The sequence below is a fragment of the Corvus hawaiiensis genome, chromosome 5, assembly GCF_020740725.1.
Source record: "Corvus hawaiiensis isolate bCorHaw1 chromosome 5, bCorHaw1.pri.cur, whole genome shotgun sequence".
Classification (NCBI taxonomy): domain Eukaryota; kingdom Metazoa; phylum Chordata; class Aves; order Passeriformes; family Corvidae; genus Corvus; species Corvus hawaiiensis.
Window position 1 is genome coordinate 52,226,413 of NC_063217.1, and position 21,695 is coordinate 52,248,107.

Sequence of the window (21,695 nt, forward strand, 5' to 3'; positions counted from 1 at the left end):
CAGTTTCTGAATTCATTGCCTGATACTTGGATGAAAACTTACAGCACAAATTTAAAAAGTAAGCTTTTTGGACAGATGCCACCTAAAATCTCAAAAGTATGTAGGGTGTATGCAGTTATTATTTGCCTTTTTAGAATTTAAAATATCCACTTTTTTTTTTTTTGAGGAGCATACATTTTCTATGGAATGTATTGGATATCTTAAATAATTATTTATTTTTAAATTACTACCAAAACCCACAGTTCTCCTTAACACAGTACTATTATGAAGTCTCTATTTTATGGAAAATTATGATCTGTCCTAAAGACTTGCATTGTTAAAGAGTTGAACTAAGAGCAGGAATAAAAATGACTTTTCAAAGCTTCATTACAACTCCAGATTTTGGTGCTGCACATAGCTGAACAGAAAGAAATAAGGTATCAAGACTATATATTCATGTTACCTAAAATTGCTTCTTTCTTATTTCTACTTGAAGATGCAGCACAAATTACAAGCAAAGAAGTTTTTTACTTTTCTTTAATAGTATATTATCAAGAAATCAGAAATTGTGTTTTGAAAGAATTCTTATACCATGCATCCTGGGCAAAATAACATATTTCTGAACTCAAATTTGCATTAATGATCTAGACCCTGTTTACTCATTAATTACAATCTGGCAGAACTTGATTTTTCAGTGTTTAGATAGCTTTCTTCAGTATTTTTAACTTCATTAACTACATATTTGTAAAGCAATTGCTTATAGGTTTTTACTATATGTCTACTTCTATTTTTACTGAAGACTGTTGCTTCTTTATATTCATATAACCATGTCTGGAAATCTGATGAGTTTACTCTCTTTAAGCAGACACCAAACTGTATCTCTGTGTTTTCTTCCTCTGCACATTTCTCATTTATAGTATAGCTTATAGGTTAAAATGCAAAGAAAAATTTAAAAATTCAAAAACATTCCAGTACATATTTTAATGTATATATATATGATTTCTCTGCCAGTAAACACTGAACTGAAATTCTTAAAATACTACTAGCAATAATTCCATATCTTCTATCCTATTAATGCAAACAGTTAATTTACAGCTACTTATTGCATGTAAATAATTAGGGGGTGGGGCTATCCCCCCTCCCCCCCCCCTTCACTGCACAGAAATAATTAAGGTGCTGGGTTTCTTTCCTCAATGTGCATTAATTCTCTTTTAACAATGAGCTTAATGCACTCTTTTAGCATTAAACTGATCTATGTTGTAGGAGTCTCATGTATTGACTGTCATCCTTAGATTTTCCTCATCAGCTGAGGAGGAATAGAGTGAAGGATGTTGAACAGATAATGGTTGTTCCTTATTTCTCACTGTACAGCAATTTCTTCAGTATCAAATTTAGATTTTCCTTTCTGATTCTCAGAAAGCTCTGTCATTTCACTTTTTAGCCCATTTCCAGAGCATTCATGAACCTGATGTACTCTGCAGTTTTCTCACTATTGACTTCTTTCCATTTCAGTTACTTCTGAAATTTTTTTATAAATTATTATCCGTAAGAGGATTATTTTATTCTCTGTCAAGTTTGTACCTTAAAACTCTTGGGTGAGGAGCACTGCTAGGAGAGCTATAGCTTCTGAACTGACAGAAGGAATACCTTAGCATATCTCACCTGCCTCATTAGGTAAGGGAATTGGGACCCTCAAATATTTTTGATTTTTTTTTTTAAGCAAAGAAAACTACATGAAAAGTTCACAGAGTTTCCACCATCACCCTGATGATCAGCTAGTCACCCTTGAGTTAGAGACAATTTCTTTTAATTCTTGAGGACATGTAATGCAAACCTATTATCTCGCTTTTCTCTCCTGCTAGCGCTTTTCACACTTGCAAGTCCAATATTTTGTGGAAAACAAATTAAATCCCAGTTCTGACGCCTTGCTTATGAATATCTAATAATGATTAATATATTCTACAATACCATAGTGACTGCTTCCTCTCAAAGTTATGATGATTTCTAAATCTTCTCAGAAGTTCATTGGTAATATTTGTTCTTTGCCTGACTCCTTCTTGTTGGACTAGGAAAGAGGTTGCTACTGTGAGAGTTTAGCAAATATATAATAAACACTATTTTACCTGTTCCCATACTGTAATCTTCACTGAGAAGATTGAAACGATATCATCTTTTACACAACCAGTTCCAAATATGATAATGTGTATTCACAGTGTATTTAAAAAAATAAAAAACTAATTAATGTAACCTGGCTTAGCCAGAGTTTATATGAAGAGTTAAAACATATACCCAGTTACAAGAATGCCCTAATTTAAATTATTAAATTATTAACTTTCCCATTTTCAAACCTCTTTTTGTTCCAGAATTCCTCAGCTATTATGCTCTGTTCTGTGTTGATTAATGGTGACTAGCCAGAATATTTGGTATTAAGAAGAGAGATATAATTCATTTGAAAATAAAAGTATTCCACCCCAATAAACTGATCTGATCAACTTAATGCCCCTACAAAGTATAATAAATGAAATTTTAAATACTGGCTCAATCACTGCATTCCTCCTGCCTTTAAAAGAAAAGATACATCAGATATTAACCTGGCATTATTTAAAAGGTCAGCTTCAACATATCAAGGAGGAGTACAGTATGCTCTTAGGAAATGTCAGTCTCTGTCTTTTACATATTATTAATCTGAAAATAAAAATAAGAATAAAATTAATTGTCTATTTTGTGGGGATCAGAAAAAGACCATAAGCCATGTCACCATATTCAGTGTTATTAATAGGTTTATAATACAGCCAGAGTAATAAATATAAACCATGCTTCATTGCCTGTGACTTTGAGGATTTCATTGCATATAATGATGGACACAAAATACCAGCCATGAAAGAATACACTGCTACCATTTCTTAAGATGCTTTTATCTACCCTTATGGTTTCATGGCAGAAAGGTAGACACAAACAAAGTATTTTCTTGTGTAGAGACTAATATATTGCATTAACTTTGAATGAATAGCAGAAGTTTTAGCTATAAACATGTCTTTTCCCATTAGCCTGCCTCTACTCTACCCTAGTGCCCCACATCTTCACACAGAGCCTGCCTTAAAAAAACTTATGATAGTTATCTTTACACCAAAAACGGGGTGCTTACAAAGAAATCACAGTATGAGATTTTCTCAAGAATGCAGCCGTAATCCATATCTAGCAATGTTTCTCCTTGTCAAAGTGCAACGTGGAAAGCAGATCACGGGGTCGTGGGGGCAGCTCTCACCCCCACGACTTGCTGACAGCTTTTGAGCACTGCACACTTCATGCTGTCACCTTCCAGTTCTCCTCCAGAAGTGGCAGCCACACTCTGAACCAGAGTTGTTAGGTCACCTTAACTATGTACAGAAGGCTTGGGGCTTGCAACAGTGAAGTTCAGCACTGCCACGGCAGCCAACAGCTCGTACATCTGCGTACCAATCTGTTCTGTCTCTCAGCTGAGACTTTATGTGGCCGCAGCCACTCACTGTGCAGGCACATGCTCTTCATCCTTCACCCACCAAAAGAGGCTGGCAAGTCATTTTGGAACAGACAGCAATGCTACTGACAGCTCATGTGCTGGAACACACAGGTTGAGTAATATTTTTTTAAAAAATCTCACAAAAAGCCCTCACCACCCCAGATGTATCCTGCCTTCTGCCAGCTCCTGCCCATCTCTCTCTCACTCCTTTCCTGATTTAAACTGCAAAACCATCACACTGCACAAGCAGAGAGTGGAGTGCAGGCCCTCGAACTCCTGGTCCTGTACTACTGCACTTGGTCTGTGTGCAGACACTACAAACGTGGCGCCTCCAGACACTACCTCCAGGCACCACCGTGGTGAGCAGCCAGCACCAGGACCAGCTTTCCCGGCCTTTCACTGTTACTCTCTGCCCTCATGCCACTTGCACTGCCAGGTGCTGGTGGGTAAGAGCAGAAGCCCAGGCAGCCCATACCCCCTCTGTCGGGGGATGCAAGCAAGATCCATTTGCCCAGGGCTTTTCTAGAAGGGCTCCTTTGGAATCAGCTCTAAAGATTTACAGCGGCTCATGTGAACCTGTACACAAGTGGCCTGAGCATGCCAGGGGCATTTCTGAAAGATCAAAACACCTGAAATGCAGACGCAGCAGAGACGCTTATCTTTGCTGCTAACTTCATGCTCTAATTTGATCTTACCATTTTCATTTATTATTTATTTATACAAAGGATGACACCCAGATGTCTTAGTGTTAGTAACCCAGTTAATGAATAATAATTATATTATTTCATATAATTTCAATGAATTATAATGAAACGAGACATTGCAATTTTAAACCTTTCTTATAAGTTCTTCACATGGTCTCAGAACCATTAGTATTTCAGAAAGAAGAAGAAAATGAGGGTCGTATAGTTCACATATCTCAGAAGAGCTTTTTTTAATGGATTTGAGGTGTGTGTATTGATCTATTTTTTTCCCAAGACTTCAGTATCAACCTCAGGGTGGTTTTAGCATCATTGATATATGCAAGTGCTAGTTTGTGGAGGTTACACTGTTAGCAAGGTGGTCTCTTTCTTCCCTCATTAAGCAAACTTGTCACAGCTGGTTCCTCAATATCCTAGAGGATTAATGTTTACCCATCATGGAAGTATCTGAACCAATGGGAATTCAACCACTTTATGTTATGAAACCAGAAACAGAAAACCTGCCAGCTTAGAACTCAGGTGAATAGCTTGGTACTGTTAATATTTTACAAAATTTGTAAATTGACACATAGTATACCACTGGGTCACTGTGTACTTTGCACAGGCTAGAAAAGACAAACATTTTGGTTTTCAAGTTTTTAAAGTTTTTCTTCTAAAATAAAATACTACTAACACTAAATGTAAGAAGAAACAACAGCTGTTGGCACTTCCATCGTAAACCATTAAGAGTACATTTGAGAAAAGACATTATCCTAGAGAAAGCAAAATGGCTGCTTAAAATACAACTTTTTTTTTAAACAGGTAATCTGCTAAATTAAAGACTAAAATTTTCCATATTTGCTGTGATACACTAATCTATCATCCTTACTTCTCTCCTTTGTTCAAGAAAAGATTGAGGTTTGGTAGAACAGTAGTTACCAACGAAACTACTGAAACCTTTGTGTTATTGAACTCCTTGGATGAATGCTAAACCATGATATGTCTGTCACTAATTCAAACAGGCATGATAATTTAGAGAATTACTTTCTATTAAGTATTCTGGTTAATGTTATAATTTTATCCCTTCACACCTATGAAACTCTCTGCATTGAAGTGCTGTAGCCAACAGAGATGGATCCCATCTTTTTTACCCAGTGAAAGAGATTCTTCAGTAATTCAGGTGGTTTAAAGTCAACCCACCTGGAGATTTTTCCTCAAGATCACCATGCAAATGGAAAAGACTGGAATAGACAGGTTTGAGGGTTTTGCCTATAATTGGATTTGAAGTAACAAAAGAATTATAAAGGACTAAAGAAGGAAACTAAGTCACAAACCACAAAAAGGTAAAGAGAGAAGGTAGGTAGGGATGGGGGAAGCAACATTTCAGCAGTCTTCATAGGACAGGAAGGTAACTAGAGCGCATATCAGCGAGAGATGTGACACTGGAAAGCCTACGACATGCAAGAAACCATGAGCTCCTCAAACGCAGCAGGACATGGATGCACTCTGGTGTGATGGAGTCTACACAACAGTACTGACAGGAAATATGAAATTATCAAACTGCAGAGAATAAAGATGCATGTAGATTTCTGTACAACTGGATCGAAGCACAGCTCAATCCATAACCAAAAGGACTGATGAATGTTGCAGCTGTTTAAATAAACACGGACTATCTGTAGCTGAGGGCAGTTTGTCCTTATCAGGATTGAACCAAAAATACATTTGCCCTCCAGTACTCTCCCCCAGTGCCCACATTAATATAATTAACTATAGATGAAATCCCGACCTAATTGACAACATGAAAATAACTCTAAAATCCACATTTAATATGTTTGATCCAGAATTTCACCCTATTTATACAATTTAGTTACAATGAACATTCACAAGAATGGAAACAAAACTTTAAAATAACTCTGTTAGCTAAAATGAAAGAAATTCAAAGTTTCTTGTGATTGTCTTTAGAAAAAAATCTATTCCCATTTATATAGGTTCACAGAAATATGCAAATAGGGTAAAGTGTTCTGTACCTGAATAGCCAAAATAGTTAAAATATTTTTCTTTTTCATTTTAACTGCTGTGGAGTTTTTTGCCTCTCTCCTTTCCTACTTTGTGGTGACTCGACTCTCTTTCTTCATTACTTCTCACAAAGGCCAGCTTTCTTCATGAGCCTCAATTCAGCACAATCAGAAAGAAATACAGAAAATTGCACTTGTTTAGTCAGTCATAAAGCTGGCATACGTTCTTAGTGCCATGTGCTTGGATGTTGAAGTCCAAGTCTGTAAAAGAAGGATTTTCTTACCTTATGTAAAAATAAATTAATAGACTGAGAGAAATAGGAAGGAAACACATAAAGTTCTGAGATTCTATAGAACAAAAAACCTCACCCTATCACACCTCATGAAAAATAAAAATTGACTCTGACAGCTGACTTGGTCATTTGCATTCTACTATTTATATTATTAGTGCATCATTACAGTACACAGTAATTTTCCTAGAAAAACTGCATCCTTCTTTAAATTTTGCAAAGATATTTCTAATAAAATAGTGCATTTCTCATATGCTTACAGTCCCATCCAATAGGATCCAAACCTACATTTCCTGCTATGTTTTAACTGTCTTGTACTATTTTACTGAGTTTTATTGCTTATGGTTTTATACCACTCTAATATAACTACTAGGAAGAAGTAGTTCCAAATGCATGCTGGAAAGCTGACAGTATACCAGAAAAACCTACCATTTCCTGATTAGGTTGTAGCTAAAAAGGATTGTAAAATAAGATTTTTTCAATAATTCATTAGCTAAAAATATTGTTACTTCTAAAAAAATGAAACGGAGATAATACAAAGCAAGGAGCAGCCAGTATGTGGTGATGAAATGGTAGTATGTGAAAGGAATGTATTTTGTCTCTCCTCAACCACCCTTGTATAACAGATTGAAAACAATTTTTTTTTTGGTCACTGACCTAAAAAACAAAAAAATTTTACATATTTTATTTGGTTCTGCTTTTTGGGGTTTTGAGGAGGATTTTTTGCAATGTTTGGTTATTTTTGGAAAGGCAAAAAGGTAAATAGCTTCAGTTTTATTTATACAATAGAAATACAGGAAATAGTTAATGTAGAATTGACTAGAATGAAGTTTTGACCATCAGTGTGCCAGGAAACACTAGAAAGAGCCTCTCAACAAAAAAAAACCCCTATATTTCACCAAGAAATTCATGCTCAGATGCCATCACCAGACACTCCATATCACATCTAGTATGAACTCTGTGCATAGGCAAGAACATCCCATCTCTTCTCATGTGAAGATGTCACTGTGAAGCTACAGCCTGAAGAGTGACCACCCCATCTCCCTGAAATATAAGTCTGTGCTCCCTTTTTCATCCCACCTTGATGCTATTCTCAATTTTTGATTCAACCGCATCCACCCTGGGATTGTCTAGGACACCTTTGTGAAGTGCAATGCTCATGAAGACGAGCCAGGAGATACTGCTGAACATCCCATCCCAACTGCTCTGTCACAAACGCTGGTCACGTGGCAAATGTCCAAGTGGCCCTTTATTGATGAATCCCTTACTGTCACATGAATTATCCTCAGTGCTGACTCAGGTAAGCATCCCTATGGTGTTAGTGCTGAAAGCTTCTCTTGCCTCTGTATTTTAAACTTCTGGGAATGCCTGCCCCTCAGCAATTTCAAATATTTCTTGTTAACCAGATGAGATTTTCTGCAAGCCACAAAACACAGAAATTCATCAAGGCAGAGAAAGAGGGCTTTGAAAGTTATTTTGAAAGTTTTTATCTGGTTCAGCAACATGCAATGGAATCTGAAGACTGTTTACTGTCTTGCAGTTCTTACATGACTATTAAGCAGTGGAAAAAGCCTCAGTGAAGGCTGTCCAAATGACTTTAATTAATCACTTCAACATTAATCACTTTAATACAATCATTCTTGCATTATGAAAATCTCTGGTTTTGAAAAAACAGGATTACCCTGCCTACAGATAGAGGGAAGAATCCACCTTTCTTTGTCATCTTCAATGTCTTAAAGTTGCATAAATGAGGCAATCTGACGTTCAGTGAAGAGAGGTGATGATAACTTCCATCCTCCAGAGTAAGACATGGATCATCTCAAATCACAGCTGATAGCAAACCCAGGTCAAACCCTCTCTCTTTGCCTCCTCCAAAAATACGGAGTATGATCTGTAGCACTAGAAAGTTCCAGCAGGAAGAAAAAGAGAGTGCCAAAGAAGGATAAAGGCAATAAATGTCAGGGAACCAAACTGATGCATCGGGTTCACTGTTCATCTTCTTGGCATAGTGCAGGAGATGAGGGAAAAGGGGATGCTGCTAAGAAGGAAGAGAGGATATTCCATGTAGCAGTGCACACTGCTCATATTCCCTAATTCCTCACTTAATAAAAGAGTGCCAACACTCACTGACACTGCAGCCGGTGGCTGCAACTTCTAAGTTGAACACTTGGAAACAAAACAAGAGTAGAGCCATTGCTGCTCTCTCTCAAAGTCAACTGTTTTGGGCAGCCTCCTATGCTTAAAGCCAGCCTCGCCAACAACCCAAGATCCAATTTGTAAGGTTCTGCTAAGTACTCCCTATTCGTGGTCCTTAATACTACCAGAGACTCAGAGTTCCTTACAGTTCTGAGTGAACCATATAATACACAATGCATACTGAGGAAAAAAAGGAGAGTAGGTGCCATTAAAAAGTATCAAAAAGCACCCCTTATTTCCAAAGTCACTTGACCTCTTTGAACATCACCCATGAAAGATAGCCTGGATTCACCTCTATGTTTTGCCCCACTTTTGGCTACTCTAAAAGCCCAAGGGAGATCTGTATCTGGAAAGGGAATATTTAAAAACTACTCCAGAAGAACCATTTACAAAGCTGGGAAAGACAGCTTTTTGGGTTTGGTTTTTTGGTTTGTTGGGTTTTTGGGTTTTTTTGTTTTGTTTTTTTAACCATAATGGGATATCAGAAGCATGCCTGGGAGAATAAATGCAGGGGTTGTTTGCTTTACATCAGTCTCTTTCTAGACCAGTATTCCTGTAAGTCTATCCTCACCCACTTGAGATACTACTATAGGGATAAACTATCCCACTAGAAGCCCTAAGAGAAAGGTTTAAAGCTATGTCTTGGGATGCACAGGGGAGAGAGTAGTTACCTGCAGTTCAGTGCCTGAAGTCATAGGGACTGTACTGCTCTGTTCAAGTTTTATCCCAGACGATTACTGTTACAGTCTACGTCTACAGTAACACACTGGTTCAATCAAATCAGTTTTACATCATTTTGATGGAAGTGATCTTGTTCCATCAGAGCTTAAACTGATCTTTGGTCGTGATATTCCAACTGATAGGTGGAGAGCAGTGCAGGAAAAGGGTTAATTTCTAGCCAGACCAGCTCCCTAATCCTTCTCACCACTCATATCAACACCACTGGCCAATGGATGGAAAGACTGATCAACAGGTGTAACAGGATGTGAGGGATAGCAGTGACCCCAACACAGTTCAATTAATATTATAAGTTTATTTAGCTACAGACTGAAATTGCACTCTGATTATGACTTTACTTGCTCAGTTACGTCAAAGTGAACACAATAAACTCTAAATCAACTTATTTAAAATATAACTGAAAGGCTGTTTGAGCAAGCTTAGTATCTCTCTTACATTGTTGTGACAATAAACATGACCCAGAATCCCACAGCAAAGTGGAAGACTTTTTTGCTATTGGGACTCTCAATTATCTATTATTTTATCTACTGTAAACACATATTCTAGCAGCATTCTAGTGTTTAGGGTGGTTTTTGGTCATAACAGCCCTTCATGAACATTCAGAAATTTAGGACTCTTCTTTAGTAATACTGACTTTTACCATTAATATTCTTCTGTTGTTAGATTTGCTCACTGGCTCTAATTTTATAATATTTCCCACAGATGGCGAGGAATAACATGCATGCAAGGATAAAAAGGAGGATGCAAATTTCAAAACAATGCCATAATCTTCATTACAGAAGTGTTTGTCTAGTAATTAAGTGTGGAGCTGCACATATGGTGTCTGATTTATCCTCGTATTTTCATTGATGCAAACCTGCTATGATAATATTAATGTAAATGTAACCATACCACTTTTCAGTCAGTCTGGGAGCACAGAAATGCTATTTTTTTCTTCTCTTTTTCCACTAGTAATTACTTTTTTTTCCACTAGAAACTGAAAGAAAAAAAGAAAAGTAGCTACAAAGTCATGAGTTTAGCTATTGCAGACTTTTCTTTTTCCCCTTTGTGTATTTAAGGGAAATAGCTACTTCCCTTAAATACACAAAGAATTTCATTCTCTTTTGGTGGATCAGGAGTTACATTCTTCTGGTTCACAATTATTTCATCAATGTTTTCACTCCCAACACATGCTATGGTAGCCAGCAAACAAGAAGCATTTCTCTAGAGAAATATGTCCAAGGCTTCTGCCCTCTGCCTAAATATCTTACACTAAAATTTAATTCCTGCTGAAGATAAAAATGACACTGTCTCTTAACATGGAGCAACAGAAAAAAATATTTCTCAGTTCACAAACTCCTTCCTTGAAAGAATACTTAAGAGCGCACTCTAAAGCTTTTGTTAATTTGTATGTACAATTACTAGGTTTTTTATTTCACTTACTGCTCACTTTCCACTCTGTTTTTTAAGCCCAGATCTGCCAAATTCTGACCCTTCATTTGTGAGCAGTTATGTGTCTTCTTCTGAGTGTAGATGTAGAACAAGCCAAAAGGAGTAGCAGGATTCAGCTCCTGTTCATAGTGTTCAGCTCCTAGAAAGCATAACCTTCTATTTTCTGTACTCCAATTCTTGCTAGTCTTGAGAGACTAGGTAAACTCAGAAATGTCCTAAATTAGAAATTTACGAGCAGCACTTCTTAAAAGATACTTTTTCATATTAAAACACTCAAAGATGACATTTCCACATAGTGCTAATAACAGCTTTCTCCCCCACTCCCCATGGCTTTCTCTGAAGTATAATTAAATTTTAAAAATATTTACTATGGAAAAGTCTTTCTCTGGATTGTTTCTCCTCCACTTGCACTTATTAACAACCTTCAGAATAATTTTTTGGCTAGATGTACCCTTTCCAATCAGGAAATTTCCACTCTGAAGCTTCACTTTTAGGCCTCATCTTTGTAAATTAGTTGAACTTTCACACACACTGCATACTCATTTTAAGGCAGTGTGACTCTTTTCAGTAGCACTTTCCTATTTCATTCTGCCTCAGTTTAAGTTCCTCACAGAGGTGTTTTAACTTGTGAAATCTTACAGTTGACATTTTGTATTCCACGCAAAGGCTACATGATGAACAGTTACAAATTGTTATAAATAATGAAATACACTATCTTTAACACAAAAAACCTGGCTTTCTGAGGCCTAAAGGCCTTTTGTGAAATAAATTACTCTAAAAAATAGAGAAAGTAAACCCAAAGTAAAAGATAACAGAGGAAAAACAATTTGCAGCAAATGGTATTCCTTCTTGACATCCCAAATTTGCTGTGGCTTGTAAATCTGTTGACTTTACCAATGGTAACCGCAGAATTCCAGTTCTAGAGAGAAATGGTGAATTGATGCTTAAAAATCCCTCAAATTACCAAAGTGCGTCTCATGGTTGATGAATACAAATCAATATGCCACAGAAACCTTCTGCTGCATGCTGGGATAAGAAAGGTCATGTTGAAAATACAAATTATCATCAGAGATGTTAAGGATCTCAGATGTATGGGAAGTTTAAAATAAGTCTTGACTTTGAATACTAAAAAAAACCCCAACCATTACTAATGATTTTTGCAATGCTTATACGTAACTTTGCAACTCTTTTCGTAGCTCTTTTTGGAAGAGCTCAAACTGAACACAATCACAGAATCATTAATCAATGGAATATACCTCTAAGATCACCAACCATTAGCCCAGCAGTGCTGTGTTCACCACTAAACACTGTCCCCAAGTGACACATCCACATATTCCTTGACCACTTCCAGGGATGGTGGACCACTTCCCTAGGCAGCCTGTTCCAATGCCTGACCACCCTTTTAGTGAAGGCATTTTTCTTACTGGGAAATATTTAATACCCAATACTTAACACTTAAATAACACAAATTTTATAATTCAGAATTTGCATCCATGCATACAATTCTCCCTTCAATTTCTTCATTAGAAAAAATAACAAAGGTACAAAACTTATTTTTTTAACCATGTAAAGCTTCATGATCAGCTCTTTAGGTTTTCTTTCACCATTTACTCATGATAACTCCAGAAACATGCCCAGCTTATAAAAAATATAAGACTAACTCACTAAAATTGGACCTTTGTCTCTCAAAAGGCAAGCAGAGAATGATAAAAATGAAATTATTAGCCATAATACTTCACACTGTTCATCGAGGAGACAGATGCAGCTCATAAATTAATAAATGCACTCTAAATCATTAGAGTCAGCAAATTATATCACAAACTTTCATTTCAATCTCTTTATTAATGTGAGAGCTGTTCTATCTGAGAAACCATGAGAACGGGGGGGGCTATATTATTATACAGATTTCTGAGACTTTGGAAGTATAAATCAAATTTTCAGTATAGATTTATTAATGACTTATGTGTATATCATGTATTTTTACAAAGATAAGCATAGCAGCCCTTTTAAAAGTTTACTTATGAATGGAAAAGATTACTGAGAGCCTAGAGCAGTAGATGAATGTGACTATCACACAGAAAAGGTATAAAGGACGCAAATATATTAAAATATTAGATCTTTTTGGTCCTTTGGGGACACCAGTTTTAAGATCTGATGCTTGAAGCACTCTACTAATATTTCAAATGCAACCTCCAAGGTGCAGAAAACCTCCCCCCACCCTGCTGACTGCACCAAGAACATACAAATATAGACTGTTCAAATATTTCTGTGAAAAAAATTCTCCAACCATAAAATAAGAGAATCAGCCTCTTAAGACAGTAGACTAAAATGCAACTATAGCTAAGCAACACAGTTTAAATTCACTAGAGAAAGTGTCTTCAGTTCAAAAAATAATTTACATTATACAAAAGTTAAATCTCAGAAGTGATGTTAAATGTAGTTTTTTCTTTCAGTGTCCCAAGAAAAGAACTAAATCAGCCCATGCATCTATGTCTAGGAAAATTTCTACAGAATATTACTGTTTATCAAAATCAGCCTCAAGCAAATACAAAAACATCTAAAAGAGAAATATATTTTTTGTGTTGAAATACTACCATAGCACTAATTATGGCTGGGTTTCTGAATTACATGAGCATATAAAGGTAGCATAAATGAAAGATAGAAACATAACATATAGGTAAGAAGACAAACAATTTTAATAAAATAATATTTTAACTCTCCACTATACTAGCTAAGATTCATTCACCTTAAAAGGCATAGGAAAAAAATGAAAAATATAATCAGCCTTCAACCTATAATAACCTGGTGCTGTGTCTTATATTTTAAATAAGAATTTTCTCTCTGTCAAAGTGCTTGATAATATGGAAGAGCAGCACTGTGATGAACTGTATTTCAACTTAAAAATCAGCCCTCAAGATTAAAAACATCAATTTCTCACTGAAGCTGAGGTTATGGCTAACCTTGGCTGTTGCAAGGAGAGGGAGGATCCGTGCAACTTAATTCCACTTGACAAGGACAAACCCAAAGTACTGTCATCACAAGGGACTTCTCTTCTTTCTCTGTGGCCCTTCCACTGCAAAAACTGATGATGAGCTGAACTTATGTTTCCATCTTGAAACAGGGCAGAGAGAAAAGAAGGGCTGTCAAAATAAGATGCTACTTTTAAAAAAACCCCTAAATGTAATTTAAATTTAATTTAAATGATTTAGCTAAACTAGAGAGACATAGAGTTGATGCATGGACTACTCAGTCAATAAGGAATTGGCTGGATGGTCAGACCCTCAGTGCTCTGGTCAATGGCCCAATATCCAAGTGGAGACCAGTGACAAGTGGCGTTCCTCAGGGGCTGGTACTGGGACTGGTGCTACTTAACAGCTCCATCAGTGACATGGACAGTGTGACTGAGTGCATCATCAGCAAGTTGGCCAATGACTCCAAGCTGCGTGGTTTAGTCAACACACTAGAGAGAAAGGATGCCATCCAGAGGGACCTGGACAGGCTTGCGAGGTGGGACTGCGCAAAACTCTTGAAGTTCAACAAGGCCAAGTGCAAGGTCCTGCACTTGGGTCGTGGCAATCCCAAGTACAAATAAAGGTTGGGTGGAGAACAGGTTGAGAGCATCCCTGGCAAGAAGGACTTGGGGGTGCTGGCTGACAAGAAGTTCAACATGACTCAGCAATGTGCACTTGCAGTGCAGAAAGACAAATCCTGGGCAGCAGCAAAGGAATTGTGGACAGAAGGTCAAGGGCGATGATCCTCCTCCTCCACTCCATTCTTGTGAGACACCACCTGGAGTACTGTATCCATCTCTGAGAGCCCCAACATAAGGATGTGCCCCTGTTGGAACAAGTCTGGAGGAGGGCCACCAAGATGACCAGAGGGCTGGAGCACCTCTCCTATGAAGCACCGCTCAAGGCTCAGAGAGTTGGGGTTGTTCAGGTTGGAGAAGAGAAAGTTCCAGGGAGACCACATTGAGGCCTTCCACTACCTAAAGGGGCCTTCCACAGAAGATGAAGAGGTACTTTTTACAAGGCCATGTAGTGATAGGATGAGGAAGAATAACTTTAAACTGAGAGTAGTTTTAGATTATATATTAGGAGGAAATTCTTCACTATGAGGGTGTTGACACACCAGAGCAGCTTGCCCAGAGAAGCTGTGGATGCTCCAAGCCCTGGAAGTGTTCAAGACCAAACTGGATGGACTTTGAGAAACCTGGTCTATTGGAAGGTGTCCTTTCCCATGGCAGGGGGGTGGAACAGGATGATCTCTAAGGTCCCTTCCAATCCAAAGCATTCTTTCCTTGATAATATCAGATTTTGCACTCCTATGAATACTGCAGAGATAACTGAGCAAATGTTTGGAAATGTCTTTCAGAGAATTTTCTGAGGATTCACCTCTCAGACCTGAGGAGTATCTGTAAAACACCGAGAAAACCTGCCTTTAACAAAGGTACCTGGTCTCAGGTTTCTTTCAGCTATCAAATCTCTCATAAAAGGTGAATAGTTACCAAGATGTGGTACAAATGTCTTATAAAAGCTTCTACTTTTTGTTGGTATAAGGCTCAAAACAGACCCTTAGGAGGGAAAAATTAGACACTGCTACAAATGATGATGCAGAAGGAACAAAAACCTCTCCAAAATGTGACAAAATAATTCTCTTTCTCTTAAAATATAAATGCAAAAGCATTTTCAAAATTAACAAGGTGCATATCTTCTTTTACTTATGTACAATAAGTTATTTTCTGCTCTATGAATAAAAAGTTGGACTCCTGCAACTCTGAATGACCAGTTCACAAATACCTGTGTTTAATTCATGTGCATTTAGCTTTCCATTGCGCTACAGTTTGTTCTCAGAAAGCAGGTATTAGTCTTTTCTCAGTATACGCTAAATGTGTTTGAACCTTGCATGTTTCTTGTTATCACTGGAAGGCCATGATTGTTACCAAATACAATCCTCAATTGTATAAATAATTGTAACATTAGTACACTATATTCACTCTGTAACAGAGTCAAAGGTTGCATTTATCTTTTTGACTGCTTTTGCATATGAATCAAGATTTCCATTGATGTACCAGAATGATGTGAAAGTGCTTTGGTTTTGCTTCCTGAGCAATCATTTATGAAAAAAATTAATAAAACTCATAAACAACACATATTATCAGTTATAGTGGTGTTTTAAGCAAAGTTTATGAAAGAAAATACATTAAAAAAATAGAGCTTGAAATGTTGAACTTTGAAACAAGTCTTAATCTGCAAGCTCTTTGAAAACAAAGTTTATTTCTACTATCCATCATGTAAGAATTTTCTACCTGCTTTTGTTTTATTGCTCATTGATTTGTTTAAACATGTATGATTTACGTATTGTTTAGGAAGATAAAGTTCTGTTATAATAATAAAAATACGTACAGTTCAGAGTTACAATGCAGAAAGCCTCTTAAAATATTTTATTTCCTAATGGAAGCAAAAGTATGTAAAGTAATAATCTAGAAGTTCCAATCATTTACTAAAAGAGCATTTTTAGTAATAAATAAGTTTTTATCTCATTAAAGTTATGAGCTGCTTTCAGATTATTTTATTTCTTTTTGTAGGTATTAGGAAATTCCTTATGAAGGAACTAAAAATACTTTCAGAAAGTTTTTAATATGCTGATATGAAAATGATAGTGGCTTTTACCACAAGACTGCCTATTCAGTGGTAAAAATATTTCAGATTACAATAAGCCTCACTAGGAATAAAATGAGAAGAAAGCTCTCTCTGTCAGGAAAAGAAAGAAATATTTTAAATATCCTTCATCTTCCATCTAACATTTCCAAGTACTTTATCGCACAAAAAAGTCTTTCTGAAATCTGCTCTGAAAAGCACTGCTGGACACCAAACTCAGTTAATTCAAATGCAAATAAACTGTGAACTTCAACCTACTTCAAGCAATCAGTGCAAGCATTGCCAACTCTCCCCTCATTTAACTCTTTAGAACTTCTTATTTTCTTAAGATTTGCACGACTCAGCAATGGAGCCAAGTAATTCACCACTAATTTTACATAATGAATGCTATAAAGAGTGATTAATTGAACAGACTTACTATGATCATTTCTAGGATACTAAGTGCAAATACCTGCATAAATATTACTATCAAATAAAGCTAAAAATAGATGAGAAATACATATTTCCCAAGTCATTCCCATCCCCTCTTGGCAAGGAATCTTGCCTGGCTAAACCACAGCAACCTCTCTTGGCCAGTATACTTAGCCAATACAAACAGAAGTAACAATGGCATAGAGGAAATGAGAGATACCAGCAATTAGGGAGCTTTTCTGAAGTTCTTCTGCCACAGTAACTGTGCAGAAATTCCTTGATCTGCACTGACCCATCCAAATAAAGACACATCTGTTAATAAATGCAACTGATAGAAAGGAACACAACCTACCTGGACACAAGTCTTTGTATCTAGAGATTACTCAACCCAAAACCTAAAAAAACAACTTGTAAAATAGCAAGGAAGAGAATAAAGCTGTGGGTTTGATTTCTCTTGAATATTTTTCCTGGGCAGTAGTAACCCTTGATATTGGAGGTGTTAGAGGGAGTTTCATATGGCACTATTTTCAAAGGGGCCAGACAACCACGACTCTTGGTCAACCCACAGCTTTCTCAATGTCTCTTTACTACAGAGAAAATATTTGACTTACTGCTCTTCCGATAATATAAATTTAATTTAAATTTAATTTAAATTATTTATCTAAACTAGAGAGACATGGAGTTGATGCATGGACTACTCAGTTGATGATGATTTGGCTGGATGGTCAGACCCTCAGTGCTGTGGTCAATGGCTCAATATCCAAGTGGAGACCAGTGACAAGTGGCATTCTGTCTACCAAGAGGAAGGGAAAAGCATGCTGTATTTGCTGATAGCTATTCCCTATGCTTCAGAAGGTAAAAAAAAAAAAAAAAAAAAGAAGCTTGAACTAAAAAACAGGATTAAACAGATTTACAAACAAACTTGCTAATCTATTTACTTTAAAATTATATAGCATAACAGACCAAGCTACACTGAATAGTTAACAAATCTGGTCCTGCTTCTGCTTAGAAAAACTCTAGAACAAAGTCAAGAGTGCCACTGGATTCACTGCTTCCCCTTGAGCCAGCCACTCTTGCAATATTTAATGTCCACAATTATCCAATAGCATTTGCCAGCCCAGAGCAAAATAATCAGAATTGACTTCCTAAACTTCATTTGACCTCTTACCTTTGAGATATGAAAGCCAAGTTCAGATCTGTTAAATGGCAGAACTATTCCTATTGGAGCTCCATCTTCAGATTTGAAACTAATAAAACTGAGCAGAGCCTTATTTTTAATATTATTTTACAGTCTTGAGAAGAGTTACAGAAAATTTGTATTTTCTGAAATGTTATATAAAGTCACACAGTTTGGGACAGCATGCATTCTTCTAAGAAAAATAGAAGTTTGGTATTTTTAAAAGACAATTTATGTGATTGTAACAGTTCTTCTAAGACTGAATATTGCTTTTTAAACAAACACTGAGAATTACTGGATAAACTCACACACAAATAAAATCAGAATGAAAAACTGACATGATTAGGTAGATCTAGAACACGACTAGATCTGAGCAACCACAATATTTGGGCTTTTACTGATTACCATTTGCTGTCAAAAGCCTTAAACCAGCAAATAAACAAGTGATCCACTGGAAAAAATAAGCTTTGGACCCCTGACAAGGTTGTGCATTTGTTGATATTTTCAATAGTCATGTGCGCCCTCACATGAAGACCTTTGTGTGTTGGTCAGCTTAAGAAGAGTCTATAAAGTACCTCTTTAAACCCAAATTTTCCGTGAATCCTGTTTTTGTAACAAAACTCCTCCCTGATTTTGCATTAGTTCTGCAGTCAGCTGTTTGGTCAAGTCATTAACAACTTTTGCGTGATGTTGATAAAGGACTTGGAACTGCATATTATAAAAAATCACATCCTTATAAGTTTATACATATGCTTGAACAAGGTTTACTACTGCAGACAGACTTCTTCTAGTTAGAACCAATGACCAAAATGGCTATGGACCACACTTAATGGATACACATATTTAGAGCACCATTTTGTTGAAAAATAGCAGTGCCATTTTACCTCCTCCAGAATATATGTATCATTTCAAATACCCATTTTTCAAACATGATTTATCAAATAAAGCAGCCTAATACAAACTAAGGCAAACCATTACACAGAAAATACAATCAGATATAAGATTTAAATTTAAAAGCACAGAATTAATGTCTTAGTATCATAGTTTATCATCCGGCTGATGCTGGTAAAACGACTGATCTCAGAAAGGTCAATCACTTTTAATCATGTAATAACAGACATAGTCCCGTTAGCTGGAAAAAGACTATGTGTAGAAATAAAGACCACTCAAGTGAACAGTGATTTGCAGATGCAGGTCGTGTATAAACATTAGAAGTTTGGATATAAAATTAGTGGGTTGGGGTTGTTCTGTTGTGGGCCTTTCTTTCTCTCAGTTATTGTAGTGCCTGCACCACCTGGTTCAAGCTAACTTTTTCAAAATAATTTCGTAATGTCTACTTCAAAAAGTAAACAGCCTGAATCTCCATACCTTAAAAGCCATCATTAAAAATTATATCAAAATATTTCAAAGCAAATCAATATTCACGTCAATGACAGATGATAAGAGCTGTCTTAGCTGATGGATAGACTGTCAATGAAGGCTTGCAACCAGTGCAAGTGGTGTGTAATAAACTTTCATTCCCTGCTGTTGAGAGAGGAAGAAGACAGCTGTTTTATGACTGGAGAGAGGGGAAGGGAGACAGAACAATAAAACATATTTCCTAATTCTACCCAAATGTAATGAAAGTCCTGGCATGCTAAACTACTTTCTCCTCATTTTGCTAGCTTTCCACTTCACCCATCAGTAGCTCTGTGCTGCTGCCTGATGGTTATCTTTATACTCTAGCTGATACATTCAGCAAAAAGAATCCACCTTAACATTAAGGAAATGATGCAGGAGCAAAAAAATGCTGTAATGCTATGAAGCAGCCTCCTTTGATCAGCTTCATCTCATCAACAGAAGTTACTTTATGCACACAGCTAACACAACAGCTAGCACTTGTGAAGGACAACTGTGTAGAGAAACACTTGTGCTTTAGGTCCCAGTTCCTAAGAAAATTCCTCACAACCAAAAGTGTATGAAGTGCTACCTAATCCTAAAAAACACAAGATGGGAACCTCATTTACCTGCTTATTCTGTTCAGTTATCTCAGTAGCACTGGCTAGCAGCAGCAGTAGCCTATTCCCTCTGGAATCAACCTTAATCTCAGACAGAATCCCCTGCATGGGACTCAGCTCCGCATGTGCAGAAATCCCTGTGTAGCGCTGAGCTCTGCATGTGCACAACTCTGACAACTCACAGAAACAGCAGCAAACTCCTCTGTGAAGCAGAGTTCCTTACCAAGCTCACGAAACATTAAACACTGCTGAAAGAAAAAGACATTACATCTGCCCACACTTCTCAGTTCTATTCAATTACTGACAACAGCAGTCCTATAAATGCAACATCATATGGTATTATTAAATCCAAGATTCGCATTTACGCCTAGTTGCATCCTGGAAGCAGGCCTGACGTTCGGCCAACATTAAAGGAAAAAAATCCACTACTTTCACAGACGCACACCCCCCGCACATTGACGTTGGAGGCAGAAGTAGTGATGATCCCTTTCATAAAGGTGCTGTTTCACAAGTTGACAGCGTTACAGTGCTGAATTTTTTGTCAAGTAACAGGGTATCACTGTCCTTCTGTTACACACGTATACAGGCACGCACAAGAACACAGAGCAACATGGGGCTACGCTTTTAAATCCTCTTTAATTCCTACTTTACTCTCTACTTCCCGGAATGACCTCGCATATCCTGTCTTCCCCCAGACAGAATCAACCAGAGCTTCTCTAGTCCCCCCCAAATCGGTTTTTATACAAGGAAGGTTCTGTAATGTGCTTGGAGATCTTTCTGTAATATTCAAGATTTAAAAAAAACCCCATTTTCAATCATTTAAAAATTACTCTGAGAGTCAGCTTTCAATAAAAATAAACCTCGAACTTTTCATTCAGATTCATCTTTTGTTTATGGAGCCCTTTTCACTGAAAGCTGCAACCCTTTTCCAAGCCTTGCCCCTACACTGACCTAAGAGCTACCAAGCTTCCAAGTTTGCTCTGCCTTTAATTGCCAGCTCCTCCATCCGATCCAGCACCCTGCTACCATTTACGTGAAAAATATATGTGTGCGTGTGTGTATATACATATATTGGTATGGCTGCTTACCTTGTCCGAGAGTCACTAAAATCCACAAAGGGAAAAAAACCAAAAACCCCAGCTCGACGGGTCCTCGCGCAAATGGCAAAGAGAGGAACACTTCTTCCTTTAACAAAGCCAAAAGCGGCTCCGCCGCGACCCGGCGAGCAAGAGAGCGAGCGACTCGTCCGGAGCAAACTCGGCGCAGTTCCCGTGACGGCGCTTCCCGGCGGGAGCAGGCGCGGGGAGCGGTTCCGCGGGCGCGGAGGCGGCGCGGGCGCCCTTCAGCACCCGGCGCGGCGCGGACAGCAGCGGCCGCGCTCCCGCCCAGCCCGACTGCCGCCCGCCGCCGCCCGCCGCTCGCACCGCCCCCGCGCCGCCCCCAGCGCCGGGCGGGCTCCCAAACTTGCGCCCGACCACCGCCTCCGTTTTCTGGCTTATTGCGGTTTTCTACGGGCCGGGGGGATAGAACGTCTCGTGTCGCCTCAGCCCTCGGCGCCGAGGCGTTCCGTGCCTACGCAGGGGGCTGTTTTCCCGGCAGAGGTCACCGAATCCCTCCTTCGG

The 21,695-nt window shown here is 37.8% G+C and overlaps 1 protein-coding gene across 2 annotated transcripts in view; it reads right to left on the reverse strand.

The window, feature by feature from the left end:
- The window catches only part of FSTL5 (follistatin like 5), a 277,053-nt gene extending 255,627 nt beyond the window's left edge, over positions 1-21,426 (reverse strand). For both annotated transcript variants that reach the window (XM_048304427.1, XM_048304426.1), the window contains exon 1: positions 21,162-21,426. The gene's annotated coding sequence lies outside the window, so the exon portion shown is untranslated. The remainder of the gene's footprint in view (positions 1-21,161) is intronic.
- Positions 21,427-21,695: the final 269 nt, after the last annotated feature.